Source organism: Somniosus microcephalus, chromosome 10 (assembly GCF_052327205.1).
Source record: "Somniosus microcephalus isolate GS21.2 chromosome 10, FLI_Smic_1.0, whole genome shotgun sequence".
Taxonomy (NCBI): Eukaryota; Metazoa; Chordata; class Chondrichthyes; order Squaliformes; family Somniosidae; genus Somniosus; species Somniosus microcephalus.
Window position 1 is genome coordinate 191,908,408 of NC_140996.1, and position 24,124 is coordinate 191,932,531.

Genomic DNA, 24,124 nt, shown 5'->3' on the forward strand with positions numbered 1-24,124 from the left:
GGCATTTTTCAAGCTGGGACTCCCGATTCTTGGCATCTTTAACCTCCTCCTGCACCCTCTTCTCACCCTTCCTAACCTACACCCTGATAGGTCAGCCTACACGCTGCCGCTAACATCCGCAGGGCTAACCACATACTGAAAACGAGAGAAACAAGAGCTGATGCTTTCTCCAGATCCAGACCACTTATTAAATCAAAAACTGCCTCCACTCCTACCTGGCTCGCCATTTGTAAGGGGGGCTTCTTTTAACTGGTTTATGGTAATTTACCTGGCCAGCAGCCTTTGCCTCTGAGCTCTGACCAATTCCAACCTTTTACCTGGTTTACGGTAATTCACCTGGTCAGCAGGCTTTTACTGCTGCACTCTAAACCAATTTACAAACAGCGGTTTCGAATCGCTACCCCTCCTTCAGTTCTGAGTGGAGGAACTTATAATTAATGATATTAAAACGGACAAGTGGTTTGGATGAGAGAAAAATCAAGTTTTATTACCTAAATAAACTACAATCAAAAGAATAAACTATACCACACGAACACAGTAATTACAGTAAAACTATATAACGGGGTTACAGACGGTGAAAACGAGGGATAAAATGACTACAATGTTATTTAAACAATCTCAGCAATTCCCTTAAATCACCACCCCAAACTCCTGCTAGGTTGCCTTGTTGAGGAGTCAGAACACCCTGCTCACCTGTGGTCCAGCGAAGTAAAGAGAGCGAGATAGCTTCTCAGCAGCTATCTTTATACCTGGTGAGCCCCCTGCCGTTCTGCCTTGCAAGGGCTGTGTGCAAAATTCCCACCCAAAGGGTCCAATACACAAGAGAAAGCTGTGATTGGCTAACTCAGAGTGGTTGGACTGGGTTAATGTGTCTTCCGGAGCTCCCTGGGCTGAAACAAAAGGGAAATACAACTGCTCTATTGTCCAGAATGCTAGCTGATTTAGACCCATTCAGTTCTTAAACGGATCCCATTCAAGATACAAAAGTCTCTTCTGCAGTTTAGATGTATCCACTCGATATACAAACAAATGCTAATAGCATTCAATTGCTTTGTAAACAAAGCATTGTCCTGTGGTAACGTTTTGTCTCCATTGAACCTTACTTCCAGACACAGAAAGCTGCTTTCCAAGCCCCTTTGTCTTCGGCCATGTGGTGCGACAGCCATTTCTATCCCTGGAAATTTAAAAGCACAACGCCCAGGGATTCTTTAATCAAAAAAATTGATCTTCAGAACTGTAAATTATTGCGAATTCTTACAGCCGATCCTTCTTCATTGCTGGGTCAAAATCATGGAAATCCCTCCCTAACAGCATTGTGGGAGTACCTTCACGACACATACTGCAGCAGTTCAAGGAAGGTGGCTCACCACCACCTTCTCAAGGGCAACTAGGAATGGGCAGTAAATGCTGGCCTTGCCAGCATTGCCCACATTCCATAAGCGAATAAAAAAAACCTAGAGAGGGTACAGAGGAGATTTATGAGGATGTTGCCAGGACTGGAGAATTTTAGCTATGAGGAAAGATTGGATAGGCTGTGGTTGTTTTCTTTGGAACAGAGGAGGCTGACGGGAGACTTAATTGAGGTGTATTAAACTATGAGGGGCCTACATAGAGTGGACAGGAAGGACCAATTTTCCTCAGCAGAGAGGTCAATAACCAGGGGACATAGATTTAAAGTAATTGGGAGAAGGATTAGAGGGGAGTTGAGGTGAACTTTTTTCACCCAGTGGGTGGTGGGGGTCTATAACTCCCTGCCTGAAAGGATGGTAGAGGCAGAAACCCTCATCACATTCAAAAAGTAATTGGGTATGTACTTGAAGTACCATAACCTACAAGGCTATGGACCAAGAGCTGGAAAGTGGGATTAGGCTGGATAGCTCTTTTTCGGCCGGCACAGACACAATGGGCTGGATTTTGTCAATGGGGACGTGATGGAGGCGGGACTCCCACTTTTTGGGTTGTAGTCCTGCCTCCATCGATTTGTGGCCAACCCATGCGATTTTCCCTTGATTGACCTTGTTGAGCCCACCCAGGTCAAACCCATAGATTTAAGGTAATTGGCAAAAGAACCAGAGGCGACATGAGGAAACCTTTTATTTACACAGCGAGTTGTTGTGATCTGGAATGCACTGCCTGAAAGGGTGGTGGAAGCAGATTCAATGGTAACATTCAAAAGAGAATAAATACTTGAAGGGGAAAATTTACACGGCTATGTGGAAAAAGCAGGGGAGTGGGATTAATTGACTAGATCTACCAAAGAGCCGGCACAGGCACGATGGGCCGAATGGCCGCCTTCTCTGCTGTACCATTCTATGATTTGTTTGCTTTTCAACAATAGTTCAACAACCAAGGTCTACTGTAACTTCTAGGCCCCTTTCAAAGGGATTTTCCTCTTCCCTCCCCATCTATTTTGACATGATATTGTGGTGAATGAAAGTTTGCAGTGAGCCGTTCCACTGCTTCCCTAATATGTTACCATTACTGAGATTTTCTGCGGACAGAAATGGTGGATGTTGAACATGCCCACCCATGTCATCTGATGTATTTCCCAATCATTAACATCTTAGCAATGCTGCCAGGCGTCCAGCATTGTTATGGAGGCAAAAGGAGGGGTTTGCAAATAAAAGGCCTACATTGTCTGCTACAATCAATTACAGAGAGATCATTTGCACTTGGCAATGTGGAAGATTTAAAATAATGTAAAAACAATTCTCCAGTCGCAGCTAGTTTCCTTTGCCCATGCAAGGTGAGTGATCTAGTGGCCTCAAATACATCACTAACATTCAAAATCGTAATAAGCTTAATATTGGAAGATCCGCTGGGGTCAGATGCGTGCACACCAATGGCCCGATATCCTACGCCAACGAACTTCCATCTGGAATCCCACTGCAGGGGAAAATCTAGGTCTATCCATTTCACAAGTGGGATCAGTTTCCTACTTTTTTTTAATCCAGTTTCATATCCAGCTGCACGTCACCTCTGGACGATGGACTTTAGTTTTTTTGTTGTCTCTCGTGAGAGAACTTGTCAGAATTTTCAGGATGTTCAAACAAACCATACTATAGGGAGTTCCACTTCCAAGAAGTTGAGAGTTTGCCCCCTTCTAAATCCTGCGTCTTCCCTTTGGACCACCATCCAGGCAAGAAATATCCAAGGAGGTACTTACTTGTGCAAAATAAACTGTATTTATCTATTATAAATTAAAAATTGTAGGTGGAAAACAATGTTTCATTCCAAAATGGTAATAAAACTTCTGTGTCAACCTGATCCTATGGTTAAGCCCTTTATAAAACTGCACACATTTACCTGCAATACCTACAGGTGGTTACATGGAATTTACAACACAGAAACAGGCCACTGGCCCAACTGGTCCATGCCGGTGTTTATGCTCTGCACGAGCATCCTCCCACCCTACTTCATCTAACCCTATCAGCATATCCTTCTATTCATGATGTGTCCTGGCCAATATCTATCCCTCATCCAATACCACCATAACAGATTATTTTATTTTTGTCATTCCTGTTTGTGTGACCTTCCTTGTGGCTTGCAAAGTGGCTGCCATGTTTGCCGATATTACAACATTGGCTACGCTTCAGTAGTACTTCATTAGCTGTGAAGTGTTTTAGGCTGCATCTGAGGATGTTAAAGGTGCTTTATAAATGCAACTTATTTCTTTCAATCAAATTGACACTGTGATAGTTTTCAGTGTTAAGCTTTGCTCATGTGAGGTGAGGTGAGAGTGACTGCCCTTGACATCAAGGCAACATTTGACCATGTGTGGCTTCAAGGAGCCCTAGTAAAACTGAAGTCAATGGGAATCAGGGGGAAAACACTCCACTGGCTGGAGTCATACCTAGCACAAAGGAAGATAGTTGTGCTTGTTGGAGGCCAATCATCTCAGCCACAGGACATCGCTGCAGGAGTTCCTCAGGGCAGTATCCTAGGATCAACCATCTTCAGCTGCTTCATCAATGGCCTTCCCTCCATCATAAGGTCAGAAGTGGGGATGTTCACGGATGATTGCACAGTGTTCAGTTCCATTTGCAGCTCCTCAGATAATGTAGCAGTCCATCCCCGCATGCAGGAAGACTTGGATGATATTCAGGTATGGACTGATAAGTGGCAGGTAACATTCGCACCACACAAGTGACAGACAACGACTATCTCCAACAAGAGAGAGTCTAACCACCGCCTCTTGACATTCAATAGAATTACCATCGCCGAAACCCCCACCATCAACATCCTGAGGGGGGTGTCACCATTGACCAGAAACTTAACCGGACCAGACACATAAATACTGTGGTTAGAAGAGCAGATCAGAGGCTGCGTATTTCTGCGGCGAGTGTCTCACCTCCTGACTCCCCAAAGCCTTTCCACAATCTACAAGGCACAAGTCAGGAGTGTGATGGAATACTCTCCACTTGCCTGGATGAGTGCAGCTTCACCTCTCAAGAAGCTCGATACAATCCAGGACAAAGCAGCCCGTTTGATTGGCACCCCATCCACCACCCTAAACATTCACTCCCTACACCACCGGCGCACCGTGGCTACAGTGTGTACCATCTACAAGATGTACTGCAGCAACTTGCCAAGGCTTCTTCGACAGCAACTCCCAAATCCGTGACCTCTACCACCTAGAAGGACAAGGGCAGGAGGCGCCTGGGAACGCCATCACCTCCAAGTTCCCCTCCAAGTTACACACCATCCTGACTTGGAAATATATCGTCGTTCCTTCATCGTTGCTGGGTCAAAATCCTGGAACTCCCTCCCTAACAGCACTATGGGAGTACCTTTAACACACGGACTGCAGCAGTTCCAGAAGGTGGCTCACCACCACCTTCTCAAGGGCAATTAGGGATGGGCAATAAATGCTGTCCTTGCCAGCGACGCCCACATCCCATGAATGAATAAAGAAAAAGTTCATATCACCACGTCTTATCTCAGGAATAACCCCAGAGAAATTGGCGCCTGTTCAAAAAAGAAGAAACTGTTGATCCTCAGAGACTTCCCATTGAAAAGCCCATTGATGGTAGCAATAAAACTGGGGGCAATTTTTTTAAACAGCTGGCTCAAAGCATGCTCAGGACCTGGGTATCAGTAGAAAATAAACATGAAAATGAAGAAAAAGAAATGACTGAAATACACTTACCTGTACATAACTTTTTCCTTTAAATTAACTTCTCTATGGTTATTATTGCTCCATTAAACTGAACTGAATGAAGAATAGATGTTTTGCATTCCGCAATGTTGGGAAAAAGCGTGTAGTAAGTTCTGAAATTAATAGCTCCAATTTTAACCCCTCGCCCCCACCAGAATGGGGTGTGCAAAGGGTTAAAAATTTTGCAGGGTCCTACTCGCCCGATCTTTACTGGCCTCATGCGGCATGCCATTTTAACAGGTTCGGTCAGGCCAGCCAGCGAGCCCCTTGCACCAGGTAAGCAATGGCCTAATTGAAATTCAAGTCATTGAGACCGTGACTATATTTTAACGCTAAAAGGGGCTTGCTGTAGAATTGAGATCCAAAGCTTGTGGATCAATACCTAAGCAAGACAAATGCTCATTATCTGATTTGTGCACATTCTGATATTACACAGGAGCACGTAACCCGGTCTCTGTATATTCTGGCATTATACAGAAGCTCATTAACCCTGTCTGCGTATATTTTTGTATTATACAGGATCCTGCTATCCTGTCTCTGTAAATTCTGGCATTATACAGAAGCCTGTTAACCTGTCTGTGCATATTCTGGTGTTATACAAGAGCTCGTTACCCGACCTGTGTATATTCTGGTATTACACAGGAGCTCATTACCCAGTTTTGTATATTCTACCATTTAGTACCCGGTGCCGGCCTTGTTAGGAGATCTGGGTGTGAAGGAGCATCAGGCCTATAAGAGGGCCAAAAAGGTGATTTTTTTAAAGGGTTTCTTATGGGCTAGGAGAAACAGGAGTGCTCCTCTGGGATACACAAGGAAACCTAGGGCCCTGGGCTTCCTTCCCCCGATCGCCTACCCCTCCCACCACTTACCTGACTGCTGGGGACTGTTTCCATGGGTCCCCGGCCATGACCTCCTGCCGCACTTGCTGAACTCCCACCAGTCCACCATCACTGATGCTAGATTCGGGTGCGAGTTGGGTCTGGTGATTTAAATGAGGCCTGGAAGTTAAAATGGCCCGGGTCTCACCTGACTCCTGGTCTGATGGCTGGTGAAACATAAGTTGTGCTGCATGAGATGGTTGTGAGGAGGGTGGCTTGTGGGCAACTTCCGTAAGGCAAAGGTCCTCTACCAACCTGCCCCCACCACACAGTACTACCCCCTGATTATCAAAATCCATGACAAGGCCTTGGACAACATGGACCACTTTCCATACCTCGGGAGCCTACTGTCAACAAGGGCAGACGTCGATGATGAAGTCCAACACCGCCTTCAGTGTGCCAGTGCAGCCTTCGGCCGCCAGAGGAAGAGAGTGTTTGAAGACCAGGACCTCAGACCCAGCACTAAGCTCATGGTCTACAGAGCAGCAGTGATACCTGCCCTGCGGTATGCCTCAGAGACATGGACCATGTACAGCAGGCACCTAAAAGCACTGGAGAGGTACCACCAACGCTGCCTCTGCAAGATCCTGCAAATCCAATGGCAGGATAGGCGCACCAACGTCAGTGTTCTTGCTCAGGCCAACATCCCCAACATGGAAGCTTTGACAATGCTCGATCAGCTCCGATGGACGGGTCAAATCGTCCACATGCCCAATACGAGACTCCCAAAACAAGCACTCTACTCGGAGCTCCGACACGGCAAGAGAGCCCCAGGTGGGCAGAGGAAACGCTTCAAGGACACCCTCAAAGCCTCCTTGAAAAAGTGCAACATCCCCACTGACACTTGGGAATTCCTGGCCCAAGACCGCACGAAGTGGAGGAGAAGCATCCGGGAAGGCGCCGAACACCTCGAATCTCTTTGCCGGGAGCAAGCAGAAGCCAAGTGCAAGCAGCGCAAGTCAACCCAAACACCCCAACCACCTGCCACTTCAACCACCGTCTGCCCCACCTGTGACAGAGACTGTAGGTCCTGCATTGGATTCATCAGTCACCTGAGAACTCATTTTTAATGTGGAAGCAAGTCATCCTCGGTTCCGAGGGACTGCCTAAGAAGAAGGAGGCTTGTGGCCAACTGCCCCATAGTACAGCTTGAAATGAGATGGAGGAAGATTTAAGGGCACAGCTGACCTTAGTGCCATTAAGAATGTCTGCCCTACAGTGAATGTTAACGAGAGGTTATCTATGAGCATGCTTGTAGCACAGCATTATCAAGGCCTCTCTTGGGAATCAGAGCTTCTGGCCTAAAAATTCATTTTTCTGGCGCTAAACCGCCTCCTAAGCAACGTTCCCGTTAAGCTGCACAGCTGCGCGGCTATCTAGAGATCCCGTGCAGACCGATCACCAGCTTTTCAATGGGACGTTTCGCGCATGCGCAGAATTTTGAATGGGCCATTAAAGAGATCGCCCACCCAAAAGAAATTAGGAGGAACATTGCTCCAAAGCCTCCAATATGGTGGACAGGAAGTGCATGCACATTTGCGGCGTGTGTTGCCCGCCATACTGTATAAGGTAGATGGGCTCGTGGCAGGAGCACGTCAAGAACATTTTAACGCCAGTATAATTTACACACATTAGGGCCCTGTGCATCTTAAAGGACCCGTTTCAGATTTTTGAATGCCCTAGACTTTCACTCGCCACATGCTGAACTCACACAGCACAACGCAGCAGGAAGGCCCCCATACTTTCCTCAATATGGAGCCAGGAGTAGGAGAGCTCTTCCCGACCCCACATTAAAAGATGCGGGCTGCTTCACTTCACACTACTCTGCGTTAAATTTCATCTGCCATGTGTCTTCCCATCTCACCAGTCTGTCTGTCCTCCTGAAGTCTGTTATGATCCTCCTCATTGTTTACTACATTTCCAAGTTTCGCGTAATCTGCAACCTGTGAAACTATGCCCTGTATACCTAAGTCCAGGTCATTATTATATATCAAAAGAGCAGTGGTCCTAATACCGAGCCCTGGGGGACACCACTGTATACTTCTCTCCAGTCTAAAAAATAACCATTCACCACTAACTCTCTGCTTTCTGTCCCTTAGCTAATATTGTATCTCTGCTGCCACTGCCCCTTTAAACTCATGGGCCTAGAAATTCAGTGGCCTGCGCCACCAGTTTGCGCCCAAAGAGGGCACTCAGTGGCTTTAGCACCACTGGCCACACCTACCGCGATATTTAGCGGGGCGCTAATGGTGGCGTTAGCCTGTAGCGCTGCGCCACCACCGATGACGTCATCGGTGTGCGCAGCGCCCCGCTCCCGCCCCGATGACCATATTTGGTCGCGCCCGCCTCTTCAGCGCCGGCCGCAAATAGCGACCGGTACACAGGGGCCTACCTGTGGCGGTAGTGGCACTAGTTAAGGTGGAGGTGCGGCCGGCCGCTTTTTCGGCGGCCGCCTGCCTGCACCTCCGTCCCTGGCCTCCTACACCCCCCCCCCCCCCCCCGCGGCATTGCCGGCTGTTTCCCGAGAGCCCGGCACTTCTCCTTGGTGCCGGGCTCATTTGCCGGCACTCGCGAGCGGGGATCGCGCTGTTGCAGGCACCTCCCCCTTAACAGTGGGAGGAAGGCCTGCAGTACCGCAGCGTGCCGTGCCGCAGCATGTGGCGCTGTGGCCCTTAGCGCGCCGAAATTCAGTTTCAGCGCCCCAAGCGGGGCGCGGAAAGCCTCGATTAGCGGCCCGTTTCCATTTGGGGCGCAGAAACTGAATATCCGGATGGCGCAAGTGGCTCCGCTCGCAGCGGTAATTCCGGCGCCCAGGCGAGCTTGGCGCCCCAAACGGCGCCCAACTGAATTTTTAGCCCATGGACTTTAACTTTGCTAACAAGTCCATTATGTGGTACTTTGTCAAACGCCTTTTGAAAGTCCATACAATTGTAAGGAAGGATATTAGCTCTGATGATGTGGAATCTGTATGGGTAGAACTGAGAAATGCCAAGGGGCAGAAAACATTAGTGGGAGTGGTATATAGACCTCCAAACAGTAATGCGGAGGTTGGGGATGGCATTAAAATTGAAATTAGAGAAGTGTGCAATAAGGGCACAGCAGTTATCATGGGTGACTTTAACCTACATATAGATTGGGCTAACCAAATTAGTAACATTACTGTGGAGGAGGAATTCCTGGAGTGCATACGGGATGGTTTCCTGGACCAATATGTCGAGGAACCAACTAGAGATCAGGCCATCTTAGACTGGGTATTATGTAATGAGAAAGGATTAATTAGCAATCTTGTTGTGCGAGGCCCCTTGGGTTGGAGTGATCATAATATGATAGAATTCTTCATTAAGATGGAGAGTGAAGTAGTTGACTCAGAGACTAGGGTCCTGAATTTAAATAAAGGAAACTATGATGGTATGAGGTGCGAGTTGGGTAGGATTGATTGGGGAATGTCACTCAAAGGGTTGACGGTGGATAGGCAATGGCAAACATTCAAAGATCGCATGGATGAACTATAGAATTTGTTCATCCCAGTTTGGCATAAAAATAAAATAAAAAAGGTGACTCAACCGTGGCTAACGAGGGAAATTAGAGATAGCATAAGATCCAAGGAGAGGACATATAAATTGGCCAGAAAAAGCAGTAAACCTGAGGATTGGGAGCAGTTTAGGATTCAACAAAGGAGGACAAAGGGATTAATTAAGATGGGGGAAAATAGAGTATGAGAGTAAGCTTGCCGGGAACATAAAAACTGACTATAAAAGCTTTTATAGATATGTGAAGAGAAAAAGATTGGTGAAGTCAAGCGTAGGTCCCTTGCAGTCAGAATCAGGGGACTTTATAATGGGGAACAAAGAAATGGCAGACCAATTAAATACATACTTTGTTTCTGTCTTCACAAAGGAGGACACAAATAACCTCCCAGAGATGTCGGGGAACATAGGGTCTAATGAAAGGGAGGAACTGATAGAAATCAGTATTTGTAGGGAAATGGTATCAGAGAAATTGACGGGATTGAAGGCCGATAAATCCCCAGGGCCTGATAATCTACATCCTAGGGTACTTAAGGAAGTGGCCCTAGAAATAGTAGATGCATAGCTGGACATCTTCCAAAATTCGATAGACTCTGGAACAGTACCCATGGATTGGGGGGTAGCTAATATTACCCCACTGTTCAAAAAGGTGGTAGAGAGAAAGCGGGGAATTACAGACCGGTAAGCCTGACATCAGTAGTGGGGAAAATGCTAGAGTCCATTATAAAAGATGTAATAGCAGAGCACTTGGAAAACAGTGACCGGATCGGACAAAGTCAACATGGATTTACAAAAGGTAAATCGTGCTTGACTAATCTACTGGAATTTTTTGAGGATGTAACTGGTGTAATAGATAAGGGAGAACCAGTGGATGTGGTGTATTTGGATTTTCAAAAAGCTTTCGATAAGGTCCCGCATAAGAGATTAGCGTGTAAAGTTAAGGCACATGGGATTGGGGGTAAGGTATTGACTTGGATAGAGAACTGGTTGGCAGACAGAAAGCAAAGAGTTGGAATAAAAGGCTCTTTTTCCGAGTGGCAGGCAGTGACTAGTGGGGTACCGCAGGGATCGGTCCTTGGACCCCAGCTATTCCCAATATATATTAATGATCTGGACGAGGGAACTAGATGTAATATCTCCAAGTTTGCAGATGATACAAAGCTGGGTGGCCGTGTGTGCTGTGAGGAGGATGCCGAGAAACTCCAGGATGATTTGGACAGGTTGGGTGATTGGGCAGAAGCATGACAGATGCAATATAACATGGATAAATGCGAGGTTATCCACTTTGGTGTCAAAAACAAGAAGGCAGATTATTATCTGAATGGCAATAGATTGGGAGAAGGGGAAGTGCAACGAGTCCTGGGTGTCCTTGTGCACCAGCCGCTGAAGGTAAGCATGCAGGTGCAGCAGGCAGTTAAGAAGGCAAATGGTATGTTGGCCTTTGTAGCGAGAGGGTTTGAGTACAGGAACAAGGATGTCTTGCTGCAGTTGCACAGGGCCTTGGTGAGACCACATCTTGAGTATTGTGTGCAGTTTTGGTCGCCTTATCTGAGTAAGGATGTTCTTGCCATGGAAGGAGTGCAACGAAGATTCACCAGGCTGATACCTAGGATGGCAGGAATGACGTATGAGAAGAGATTGGGTCGATTGGGCTTGTACTCACTGGAGTTTAGAAGAATGCGAGGGGATCTCATTGAAACTTAGAAAATTCTAACAGGACTAGACAGACTAGATGCAGGAAGGAGTCCAGAACCAGGGGTCACAGTCAACCGATAAGGGGTAAGCCATTTAGGACAGAGATGAGGAGGAATTTCTTCACCCAGAGAGTGGTGAACCTGTGGAATTCTCTACCACAGAAGGCAGTAGAGGCCAATTCATTAAATATATTCAAGAAGGAGTTGGATATATTTCTTAAGGCTAAAGGATCAAGGGATATGGGGATACCACTGTATACTTCCCTCCAGTCTGGATAAACAACCTTTCACCACTACTCTCTGCTTTCTGTCCCTTAACTAATTTTGTATCTCTGCTGCCACTGCCCCTTTAAATTCATGGGTTTTAATTTTGCTAACAAGTCTATTATGTGGTATTTTGTCAAACGCCTTTTGAAAGTCCATATACACAACATCAACCACACTACCCTCATCAATCCTCTCCGTTACTTCATCAAAGAACTCGATCAAGTTAGTCAAACAAGATTTGCCTTTAACAAATCCGTGCTGACTTTCATTTATTAGCCCATACTTTTCCAAATGCCAATTAATTTTGTCCTGAATTATTGTCTCTAAAAGATTCCCCACCACCAACGTTAGGCTGACTGGTCTGTAGTTGCTGGGGTAATCCCAATCCCATTTTTTAAACAGAGGTGTAACATATACAATCCTTCAGTTCTCTGGCACCACCCCCATACCCAAGGAGGATTTGAAGATTGTGGCTGGAGTCTCTGCAATTTCTACCCTTACTTCCTTCAGTAACGTAGGATACATCCTATCCAGACCAGGTGACTTTTCTACTTTGAAGACTGCAAATCCTTTAAGTACCTCCTCTTTATCTATCGTGGTCATTGTTATCTCCTGGAAGTTGCTTTTTATTACCTTCTTTATGTTGGGGGGGTTTGGGGGGGGCTGCAAAGAGAAATATCCCAGAATAAATTGTCCCTGAATTGACCTAGGATTTTCTTTTGTCTCTTCCAGGAGACTACATGGTAGGGGACGTTGGGCATGATGTTGCCTAGTTGCAGTCAATGAAACAGCTGGTCTTTTACAAAAAGGAAACAGATTTTGCGTGTGGGTGCAGAGCATCTCGACATCCCTTCATTCGATCTTCTTTTCTTGATCCAACAAGCACAAATCTATGGAGTTACCCATGGGGAACATTGTTGTCATCAATTATATATTAAAAACGGTGAGTTGTCTCAACATTCCAACAGTATTTGTACCCATATGTGGTGTTATGAGCTTAACGTTATGTGACACATCACCTAAAACAAAAATATAGAAACCTATCTTGGGAACCATGCAGGTGGAAGAATCAGCTTTACAAAAACTCAAGGATAATGTACAACTCAGCCTGAAAGTGGAAAAAGGATCATCAAACTGCACAAACTGGAACTCAGAATGAAGCCATGCACCAATCAGAAAACCACCCAAACCTGTTCATCGGAGACTGACTGGAAAAAAGCGGACCATAAAGAATTAATAAAACTCCTGGCCTTCCAAACAAAAGTCAGATGATGACCAACCTTCTTGGCAAAGGCAGAAATCCTTTGCCACAAGCCCCTACTGAAGCAGAACTCCCCCACCCCCACAGAGCCGACAATCAGTGAAATCTCGTAAATCATTGAAACTGATGAAAACTTCGGCTCTTCCGCAGTAAGTACACTGTTAAATTAAAAGTTAGATTCAAAGAGATTAGGTGTAAGTGGGGCTTTAACAGCGTATTGGCTGCTAAACAAACATTAAGAGCCTGGAGAACTAATTTTAATTTTGTGCAGTGTGAAATTTGTCCATTTTAATAAAAATTAAAATTTTTAAGAAACTTTGCAAGACATTTTTAAAATTTTTTTTGAAGTTTGTGCACCTTTATTTCAGGTTTGCCTTTCCCCATGTGGGAACCCCAATCTTTCTTTTGCTCTCTCCAACTATTTTAAAAGGTTAGAATATTAAGGGCCTACCTACTTCCTTGATCACTCTCTGCGAGAATTCTGCCTTTTGATTGGCTGCTTAGACAGCCTCTTGACGTCATAACAGTTCGTAAAAGGGAATACCCATTAACTTCCGTTGAACTGAATTCAAGGTCGGAAAACCCAAAGTTCTCGACACAGGGATTGCGAGATCCCTGTGTGGATTGTACTTCAGGGCCAGAAGCTAGCGCCTTTGCTTTGCTGCTGGCCACAAATTCTGGGCCAATATTCAGCTGTGCGTCTGGCAAGCCTGGAAACTTTTTAAATATGAATATGAATCGATGATATGCAGGCAGGAATATCAGGCAATTATGTGCAAGTTTAAATGACATCTTTGAGTCTTCCTTAACATACACCGGTTGAATCGACAGCTGGAAATGCGTGTCATATGTTAAATGAGTGAAGGCCTACTTTCCGATTGCATTTACCCTATCTGGTGTCCCAACTTGTAATCAATACCATGTGCAATTTGTTAGTACTGTATGTATATAAATTAGCAAATGTTCCAAGACAGACCTCCAAGATTCCCCACTCACAACCTCTTTCCAAATTACTTTTGCATTTAAAGACACAGCTCTCATGTATTATTCACTTTGCCATAATGATGTTTATTTAAGCAAGTGAAATGCTACATGTGATGTAACTACATCATATCAGCAGGCAATAAGGTATTCATTTACTTCATCAATGTCATGTCTTGTGGCTGTAAGTTTCAAGAAATCCTGCTGATGAAACTGCAATTCAAGAAAACAATGTTTTCAAGTTATTAGTGTTTCAGTCTGGCAAGTAATAAATAGTTGTTAAAACTGAATACTTAACATACATTACTCATAGTACCTTCTCTTGTTTCTTTTGTCCTAGTGTACTGGGTGTTATAATATTGGACTCTCACACTGGTAATAGACTAAAAAATAGAAAAGTTATTAAATTATGTCAAATTTTGTCATGCAATCTGTATCTGTTACCAAATTCTGTGAAATTCAAATAATGTACAGTATGCTTGACTTAGATAAAATATACTAACAGCTTTTTCCTAAAAATACCACAGATTTCATTAATGTTATTAATGCTATTAAAATTAATTCTATTCTACATTACATTAAATTGTTCAAAGAAAGGTTACGATGCATACACTGCATAATAGGGTACAAGTAATTACTAAACCGACTTTTGGATGAGATGTAAAACTGAGATGTACCCAGAGATTTTATCTGAGACCTTTCTTAGCTGTAAGGCTCAAAAATACAATATTGGTGCATACTGGGGGTATTCTTATCATGAAAGTACTCTACAGGAGAAGAAAGAAATTTAGAGTGAATGCTTTAGAAACTGAAAAAAATATATAGAATTGGTGTACTAATGAAACATCGAGTGGATGATTTCGAATGTAAAACATGGAGTTAGTGTGCTGATAAAGAATAGTTAATACCTTAGATTGGATAAGCTTGGGAAGACCCCACTTGCAATTTATGATCTTTTTCTTTGTATTCATCTCCAATATTTTCTTATGCTCATCACGAAGAAATTCCAGCTCAGTTGGAACAATGACTACTGAAAAAGCAGGCTATGGTTTTAGCTGGGAGGGAACCAGTTTTGGAGCAGATGGAATGAATGCATCAATTGATTTCTGAATATGTAATGGTAAGCCCCAGTTGTTCTCAAGTTTTTTCTGTATAATGTGCCATTCTAGCCTGTCTCTTGTTTCATTTTTAATGAAAGTTGTTTCCATACCCATAGGCTCTATTTGAGCTCCACCAGCTTTGATTACTGGAGGCAACGGTGGTCCTTTAGGAATCATCATTGCTACTGATTCTTCATATAGAGTTGGAAATCCCCAGAGATAGGTAATCTGTTTATGCTTTAAATTCAACTCCAAGTGATCAACAGCGTCCTGTTCAACAAATTGAAAATAACATGGTCTTGGTTTTTTAAATCCTTTACCAAGTACAATAAGCTTTGGCAAAGGTTTCTTTGATTTTGAAGGACAGGGGCTGTTGTAGAACTCCTTTACCATTTCAGGTAAGCACTCTGTCTTAATTTCTAGACACAGCTTTGTTAAACAGATCTCTAGTTTGTATTTCCATTCTGGTTTGAAGCTAGCAAGAAACAAATCCTCATCTAGTTTCTTTGTTTTCTTGCTCCTGCCACCCTTTCCATATTGTAATGTGGATAATTTCCACCTTTTGACTGTTGGAAATGTGTGTTGAGGAACCATTTTATTTTCTTTATTGCCCACATTAATATAGAGTCATAGTCATAGAGTTATACAGCACAGAAAGAGGCCCTTCGGCCCATCGTGTCTGCGCCGTCCATCAAGCCCTGTCCAATCTAATCCCATTTTCCAGCATTTGGTCCATAGCCTTGTATGCAATGGCATTTCAAGTGCTCATCCAAATGCTTCTTGAATGTTGTGAGGGTTCCTGCCTCTACAACCCTTTCAGGCAGTGAGTTCCAGACTGCAACCACCCTCTGGGTGAAAAAGTTCTTCCTCAAATCCCCTCTAAACCTCCTGCCCCTTACCTTGAATCTATGCCCCCTTGTTATTGACCCCCCTACTAAGGGGAGAAGTTCCTCTTTATCTCCCCTATCTATGCCCCTCATCATTTTGTACACCTCAATCAGGTCCCCCCTCAGCCTTCTTTGCTCCAAGGAAAACAACCCCAGCCTGTTTAGTCTTTCTTCATAGCTGAGGCGCTCCATCCCAGGTAACATCCTGGTGAATCTTCTCTGCACCCTCTCCAAAGCAATCACATCCTTCCTATAGTGAGGCGACCAGAACTGCACACAGTACTCCAGCTGTGGCCTTACCAGCATTTTGTACAGCTCCATCATAACCTCCCTGCTCTTATATTCTATGCCTCGGCTAATGAAGGCAAGTATCCCATATGCCTTTTTAACCACCTTATCTACCTGTTCCGCTGCCTTCAGGGATCTATGTACATGTACACCAAGGTCCCTCTGACCCTCTGTGCTTCCTAGGGCCCTACCACTCATTGTGTATTCCCTTGCCTTATTTGTCCGTCCAAAATGCATCACCTCGCACTTTTCAGGGTTAAATTCCATTTGCCACTTTTCCGCCCATCTGACCAACCCGTTTATATCGTCCTGTAGCCTGAGGCTTTCCTCCTCGCAATTTACCACCCCACCAATTTTCATGTCATCTGCGAACTTACTGATCATACCTTTTACATTCTCATCCAAATCATTTATGTAGATCATGATGTGCCTCAATAATCCCGAGACTCGATGTTAGCGAAACAACAAGGCTTTTATTAACTTAGAAGATAACACGCAGTGGAGAGAGGTATCTTCCTTGGAGGTCTGCAGTACTGGCTGTGAGGTCAGACTGAGCTGGCTTACATAGAGGCCAGGTATGGGCGGAGCCCTACACACAACACATTCCATACATTCCAATACACAATACAATGGTGAGGAGAAACCTGAAACCAACCACAGTCACAGGCAATACAATGGTAAGGGGGAACCTGAAACCAACCACAGTCACAGGCAGTGATGAATGGAATATTTCATCACATTCACCCCTTCTATAGATTTAGTCTGTTCGGGGGTTTGGTAGTCCTCTGCGACCGACGTGGCTGTTGTGGTGTCGCGGGTGTCGGCTGGGTGTCCCCGGTGGCCTCCTGGGTCTCTGCCGGGGGTGCCGCCAGGGTTGTTGAAGGGGTAGTTGGTGGGGGTGCCGTTGGTCGATGTTCTTCCGGGGGTGATGAAAGAGTAGTGGGTGGGTAAGAGTTGCTGTGGTCGTTGTTGCTGCTATTGCCGTGGTTGTTGTCGTTACCGGCTGGGGCGACGTCTTTTATTGACACGGTGTCCTCCCTTCCGTCGGCGTGCCGGACATACGCGTATTGGGGGTTGGCGTGGAGTAGGTGCACTGGCTCCACGAGAGGGTCCGTCTTATGGCCCCTCACATGCCTTCGCAAGAATACCGGACCCGAGGTGGAGAGCCATGACGGCATGGATACGCCTGAGGTGGATTTCCGGGGGAAGCTAAACATTCGTTCATGAGGCGTGGCATTAGTGGCAGTACACAATAGCGACCGTATCGAATGGAGCACATCTGAGAGGACTTCCTGCCAGCGGGAGATAGGGAGGCCCTTGGTCCTTAGAGCTAGAGTGACTGCTTTCCATACTGTCCCGTTCTCTCGCTCCACTTGACCGTTACCCCGGGGGTTGTAGCTGGTGGTACGGCTCGTGGCGATACCCCTGGACAGCATGTACTGGCGTAGCTCTTCACTCATGAAGGACGCCCCCCTATCCGTGTGGATGTAGCTCGGCATACCGAACAGGCAGAACAGGCTGTTGAGGCATTTAATGACCGTGGCGCTGGTCATGTCTGGGCAGGGGAAGGCGAATGGGAACCGGGAGTATTCGTCCACAATGTTCAGGAAGTAAACATTGCGGTCGACGGACGGGAGGGGGCCCTTGAAATCTAAGCTGAGCCGCTCAAAGCGCCGTGTAGCTTTGATTAAGTGGGCTCTATCAGGGTGGTAGAACCGAGGCTTGCACTCAGCGCAAGTGCGGCAGTTCCTGGTCAGAGACCGAACTTCCTCAATCGAGTAGGGTAAGTTGCGGGACTTTATGAAGTGGAACAGCCGCGTGACCCCTGGGTGGCAGAGGTCGTTGTGGAGGGTCTGTAGCCGATCCCCGGTGGCGCTGGCACACATCCCTCGTGAGAGGGCATCTGGGGATTCGTTAAGGGTCCCTGGCCGGTAAATGATGTCATACTCGAAGGTGGAGAGCTCGATCCGCCACCTAAGGATCTTATCATTTTTGATCTTCCCCCTCTGTTTATTATTGAACATAAACGCTACCGACCACTGGTCGGTAAGTAGGGTGAAGCGTTTGCCGGCTAGGTAGTGGCGCCAGTGGCGCACTGCCTCCACGATGGCTTGGGCCTCCTTTTCCACAGAGGAGTGTCTGATCTCGGGCCCTTGGAGGGTCCTCGAGAAGAAAGCTACGGGCCGCCCCGCCTGGTTGAGGGTGGCCGCCAAGGCAAAGTCAGACGCATCACTTTCCACTTGAAATGGAGTGTTCTCGTCCACTGCCTGTAGCGTGGCCCGCTCAATATCCTGCTTAATGCTTTTGAAGGCGGCGTGGGCCTCAGCAGAGAGCGGAAAAGAGGATGCTTTCAAGAGGGGGCGGGCTTTGTCGGAGTAGTTGGGGACCCATTGGGAATAATAAGAAAATAACCCCAGGCACCTTTTCAGGGCTTTGGGAGTGTTGGGCAGGGGCAGCTCCCGTAGGGGGCGCAATCGGTCGGGGTCTGGTCCGATTTCCCCATTCTCCACCACGCTGCCTAGTGTGCAGAGGCGCGTGGTGTTGAAAACGCACTTGTCCTCGTTGTAGGTGAGGTTGAGTTTTTGTGCGGTTTTCAGGAACCTCTCGAGGTTCGAGTCGTGATCCTGCTGGTTGTGACCGCAGATGGTGACGTTGTCGAGGTAGGGGAAGGTTGCCTGCAAGTGGTGGTCATCGACCATGCGATCCATCTCCCTCTGGAAGACCGAGACCCCATTCGTCACCCCAAAGGGGACTCTGAGGAATTGGTACAGGCGTCCGTTCGCCTCGAAGGCGGTGTACGGGCGGTCCTCTGGTCTGATAGGGAGCTGGTGGTACACTGACTTGAGGTCGATGGTGGAGAACACCCGGTATTGGGCGATTTGGTTCACCATTTCTGATATGCGGGGTAGCGGGTAGGCGTCTAGTTGGGTGTACCTGTTGATCGTTTGGCTATAGTCGATCACCATCCGTTTCTTCTCGCTACCCCTTACCACCACCACTTGGGCGCGCCACGGGCTATTGCTGCATTCAATAATGCGCTCTTTCAGGAGCCTGTCTACCTCGGTTGCGATAAACCGCCTGTCCCCCCAGCTGTACCTCCTGCTTTTGGTCGCTATTGGCCGGCAGTTAGGGGTAAGGTTCGCGAATAGCGAAGGCGGCTTTACCTTCAGGGTAGCCAGGCCGCACACTGTGAGGGGCGGCTGGGACCCACCGTACTTGAGCGTGATGCTTTGGTGGTTGCACTGGAAATCCAGGCCCAAGATCACGCTCGCGCATAGATTCTTCATGATTAATACTTTAAAATTATCGTATACAGTCCCGTTAACGGACAATTGTACCGTGCAGTAACCCAGAATGGTCGATGTCTGGGTTTTATCAGCCATAGAGATGGTACCCCGAGTAGGGACCACCTTTAGGGAGAGTTGTCGTGCCAGTTCCGGGTGGATAAAACTCTCCGTGCTTCCACTGTCAATTAAACATTTAACCCCGCACCCGTTTACCTCGATGTCCACCATTGATTTGGATAGCGGGTGGGGCCTGGTCTGGTCCACTGTGACCGATGCCACTGTAGGGCCCTGATCGAGACAAGATGGCGTCCGCGCTGTCTGCTCACAAGATGGCGGACCCCACGAGGTCGGGCAAGATGGCGTCCAAGATGGCCGCTCCCACGGCGCACACGCGGAGGTGGCGGGTTTTGGTTTTCCAGCGGGGTTCCCTCTGCACACCTTCCCAAAGTGCCCCTTCTTACCGCACTTAAAGCAGGTGGTGCCTTTTGCCGGGCACAGGTTTCTGGTGTGCTTTGGCTGCCCGCAGAAGTAGCAGTTGGGTCCCCGACGCGTCGCGGCTGTCGTAGGGCTTCTGGGGGGAGAGCGGGGCCCCGACGGTGTCGGGCTGCCGGGCGGGGAAGATGCCTTCCAAGATGGCGGCGCCCTTGGTGCACACGTGGCGGCGTGGACGGCGCGGGCTGAAGAGTAGGCGTCCGAGTTTCTCTGGGCCACATCCAGGGGTTGCGCGGTGTCCGCAGCCTGTTTCAGGTCCAATCCCGTTTTTTCCAGCAGTCTTTGCCGGATGTAAGTGGAGCTGAGGCCTGTGATAAAGGCATCGCGAACAAGCTCGTCGGTGTACACTGCGGCTTTTACATCTCGGCACTTGCAGTCTTTGCCAAGCATTTTCAGGGTGCCTAGGAACTCCTCCACCGATTCCCCAGGTCGCTGTGCGCGAGTGGCGAGCAGATGCCTAGCATACACCTCATTCGTAGGCTGCTGGTAATGCGCCTTTAAGATGTCGCAGGCGGCCAGGTACGTGTCGGCGTCTTGGATGAGGGGGTAAACCCGGTGGCTTACCCAATTCCGCAGAATTCCGAGTTTCATACTCGCAGCGTCCGTAGCGTCTTTGACGGCTGCGGAATTGTCCAGGAAGAATTCCATACACATAAACCAGTGTCCGAAGCGTGCTGATGCGTCCGGAGCATGCTGATCCAAATCCAAACGTTCGGGTTTCAGGAGTTGGTCCATTGTGTTGAAAAATAAGTTAATAAAATTGATGTGCCTCAATAATCCCGAGACTCGATGTTAGCGAAACAACAAGGCTTTTATTAACTTAGAAGATAACACTCAGTGGAGAGAGGTATCTTCCCTGGAGGTCTGCAGTACTGGCTGTGAGGTCAGACTGAGCTGGCTTACATAGAGGCCAGGTATGGGCGGAGCCCTACACACAACACATTCCATACATTCCAATACACAATACAATGGTGAGGAGAAACCTGAAACCAACCACAGTCACAGGCAATACAATGGTAAGGGGGAACCTGAAACCAACCACAGTCACAGGCAGTGATGAATGGAATATTTCATCACAGATCACAAACAGCAAGGGACCCAGCACCGATCCCTGAGGTACCCCACTGAACACAGGCTTCCAGTCACAAAAGCATCCTTCGACCATCACCCTCTGCCTCCTGCCACTCAGCCAGTTTAGGATCCAACGTGCCAAGGCACCCTGGATCCCATGGGCTCTTACCTTCTTGACCAGTCTCCTATGCGGGACTTTGTCAAAAGCCTTACTGAAGTCCATGTATACCACATCCACAGCATTTCCCTCATCCACACACCTTGTCACCCCCTCGAAAAATTCAATCAGATTGGTCAGACATGATTTACCCTTGACAAAGCCATGCTGACTATCCCCGATTAATCCTTGCCTCTCCAAGTGGAGACTAATTTTGTCCCTCAGAATTTTTTCCAATAATTTCCCTACCACAGATGTTAGGCTCACTGGCCTGTAATTCCCTGGTTTATCCCTGCTACCCTTCTTGAATAATGGTACTACGTTAGCTGTTCTCCAGTCCTCTGGTACATCCCCTGTGGCCAGAGAGGTTCTGAAAATTTGTGTCAGAGCCCCTGCAATCTCCTCCTTTGCCTCACACAGCAGCCTGGGATAAATCTCATCCGGGCCTGGGGATTTATCCACTTTTTGGCCTGCTAAAACCGCTAGTACCTCCTCCCTCTCGATGCTAATATGTTCAAGTATATCACAGTCCCTTTGCCCGATTTCTATGTCTACATCGTCTTCCTCCATAGTGAACACAGATGCAAAAAATTCATTTAAAACCCCGCCTACATCATCTGGCTCTACACACAGATTGCCACTTTGGTCCCTAATGGGCCCTACCCTTTCCCTGGTTATCCTCTTGCCCTTAATATACTTATAAAACATCTTAGGATTTTCCTTTATTTTGCTCGCCAGTGTTATTTCATGGCCCCTCCTCACTCTCCTAATTTCTTTTTTAAGTATGCCCCTGCACTTTTTATACTCCTCTAGGGCTTCCTCCGTCTTTAGTCTTTTGTAACTGCCAAAAGCCCCCCTTTTTTTCCTAATGCATTTTTGTATATCCCTTGTCATCCAAGGTTCCCTTTGCTTGTTGGTCCCACCCTTGACCTTTATGGGAACATGTTGGCGTTGTACTCTCTCTATTTCCCTTCTGAAAGTCTCCCACTGCTTTGATGTGGATTTTCCTATAAGTAGCTGCTCCCAGTCCACTGGCCAGATCCTGCCTTATCATATTAAAATCGGCCTTCCCCCAATTTAGAACCCTTATTTCCGGGCCGTCTTTGTCTTTTTCCATGACCACCTTAAATCTCACCGAATTATGGTCACTGTCGCCAAAATGCTCTCCTACTGACACTTCCACCACTTGCCCAGCTACATTCCCTAGAATTAGGTCCAGTACCGCCCCCTCTCTTGTAGGACTTTCTACACGCTGGCTCAAAAAGCTCTCCTGGATGCACTTTAAGAATTCTGCACCCTCTAAGCCTTTCACACTCTGACTATCCCAATTAATATTGGGGAAGTTGAAATCCCCCACTATTATTACCCTATTATTTTCGCACTTCTCTGAGATTTGCCTACATATCTGTTCCTCTATCTCCCTCTGACTGTTTGGGGGCCTATAGTACACTCCCAGCAAAGTGCTTGCCCCCTTTTTGTTTTTAAGTTCTACCCATATGGCCTCATTAGAGGAACCCGCTAATATATCATCCCTCCTTACAGCAGTAATTGACTCCTTAATTAATATTGCAACACCCCCTCCCCTTTTACACCCCCCTCTGTCTCGCCTGAAGATTCTATACCCCGGAATATTGAGCTGCCAGTCCTGACCCTCCCTCAACCATGTCTCCGTGATAGCAACAATATCGTACTCCCATGTGTTCAACAACAACTTCAGTTCATCCACCTTATTTGCAAGACTCCTTGCATTAAAATAAATGCCTTCCAGCCTTGCCATATTCCCTTTTGCCTTCACATATTTGCTCTGCCTTCCCAGCTGACTTGTTTTTTCCTCTGTATTTGGCTGCAATTCACCCCCTACTATAGCTCCACTCTGTATCCCATCCCCCTGCCAAGTTAGTTTAAACCCCCCCCAACAGTGCTAGCAAACCTCCCCGCAAGGATATTGGTCCCCCTCTGGTTCAGGTGTAAACCGTCCGACTTGTACAAGTCCCACCTTTCCCAGAAGCAGACCCAGTGATCCAGGAAACTAAAGCCCTCCCTCTTGCACCAACTCTTTAGCCACGCATTCATCTGTTCTATCTTCCTATTCCTATACTCACTGGCACGTGGCACCGGGAGTAATCCAGAGATTACAACCTTTGAGGTCCTGCTCTTTAATCTTCTACCTAGCTCCCTAAATTCTTGCTGCAGGACCTCATCCCTCTTTTTACCTATGTCGTTGGTACCAATGTGGACCACGACCTCTGGCTGTTCGCCCTCCCCCTCCAGAATGCACTGCAGCCGCTCAGTGACATCCTTGACCCTGGCACCAGGGAGGCAAACAAACCATCCTGGATTCACGTCTACGGCCACAGAAACGCCTATCTGTTCCCCTTACTATAGAATCCCCTACCACTATTGCTCTCCCACTCTTTTTCCTCCCTTCCTGGGCAGCAGGAGCACCCCCAGTGCCAGGAAGTTGGCTGCTGCTGCCTTCCTCTGGTAATTCATCCCCCTCAACAGTATCCAAAGCGGTATAACTGGTTGAAAGGGGGATGGCCACAGGGGTCTCCTGCACTACCTGCCTGCTTCTATTGTTCCGCCTGGTGGTCACCCATTTCCCTTCTGCCTGTGCAGCCCTACCCTGCGGTGTGACCAACTCACTGTACGAGTAATTCGCGACCCTCTCAGCATTGTGAATGCTCCACAACCCATCCACCCGCAGCTCCAGCGCCGCAAGCCGTCCCGTTAGTAGCTGCAGCTGGATGCATTTCTGGCACACGTGTTGGTCAGGGACACTGGCAGCGTCCCTGAATTCCCACATAGAGCAAGAGGAGCACATCACGGGGCTGGGCTCTCCTGGCATGACCTACCCCTTTAATCAATTTAAATTAACTTAGTTCAATGCCACCAGCAAAGTAAACCTTACCTGGTCTCTGGAGCCCTTTGTAGGCCCGCTCTACCGCTGAAGCACCCGCCGAAGTGGATACATCTGCAGCAGTAGTCATAAACTTATTCAAAGATGACTGGATAAGCTTGGGAAGACCCCACTTGCAATTTATGATCTTTTTCTTTGTATTCATCTCCAATATTT

General features: G+C 47.1%; 2 long non-coding RNA genes across 2 annotated transcripts in view; one reads left to right on the forward strand and one right to left on the reverse strand.

The window, feature by feature from the left end:
• The first annotated feature begins 12,224 nt into the window (after nucleotides 1-12,224).
• LOC147111952 (uncharacterized) overlaps nucleotides 12,225-24,124 on the forward strand; it is a 362,777-nt gene continuing 350,877 nt past the window's right edge. The window contains exons 1-2 of the long non-coding RNA XR_015079787.1: nucleotides 12,225-12,934; nucleotides 14,768-14,886. This is a non-coding gene — a long non-coding RNA (uncharacterized LOC147111952). The remainder of the gene's footprint in view (nucleotides 12,935-14,767; nucleotides 14,887-24,124) is intronic.
• Nucleotides 13,830-24,107, reverse strand: LOC147111953 (uncharacterized). The gene is made up of 3 exons (XR_015079786.1): nucleotides 23,960-24,107; nucleotides 14,083-14,149; nucleotides 13,830-13,979 (listed from the first exon to the last, which is right to left on the reverse strand). It is a non-coding gene; the product is annotated as an uncharacterized LOC147111953 (long non-coding RNA).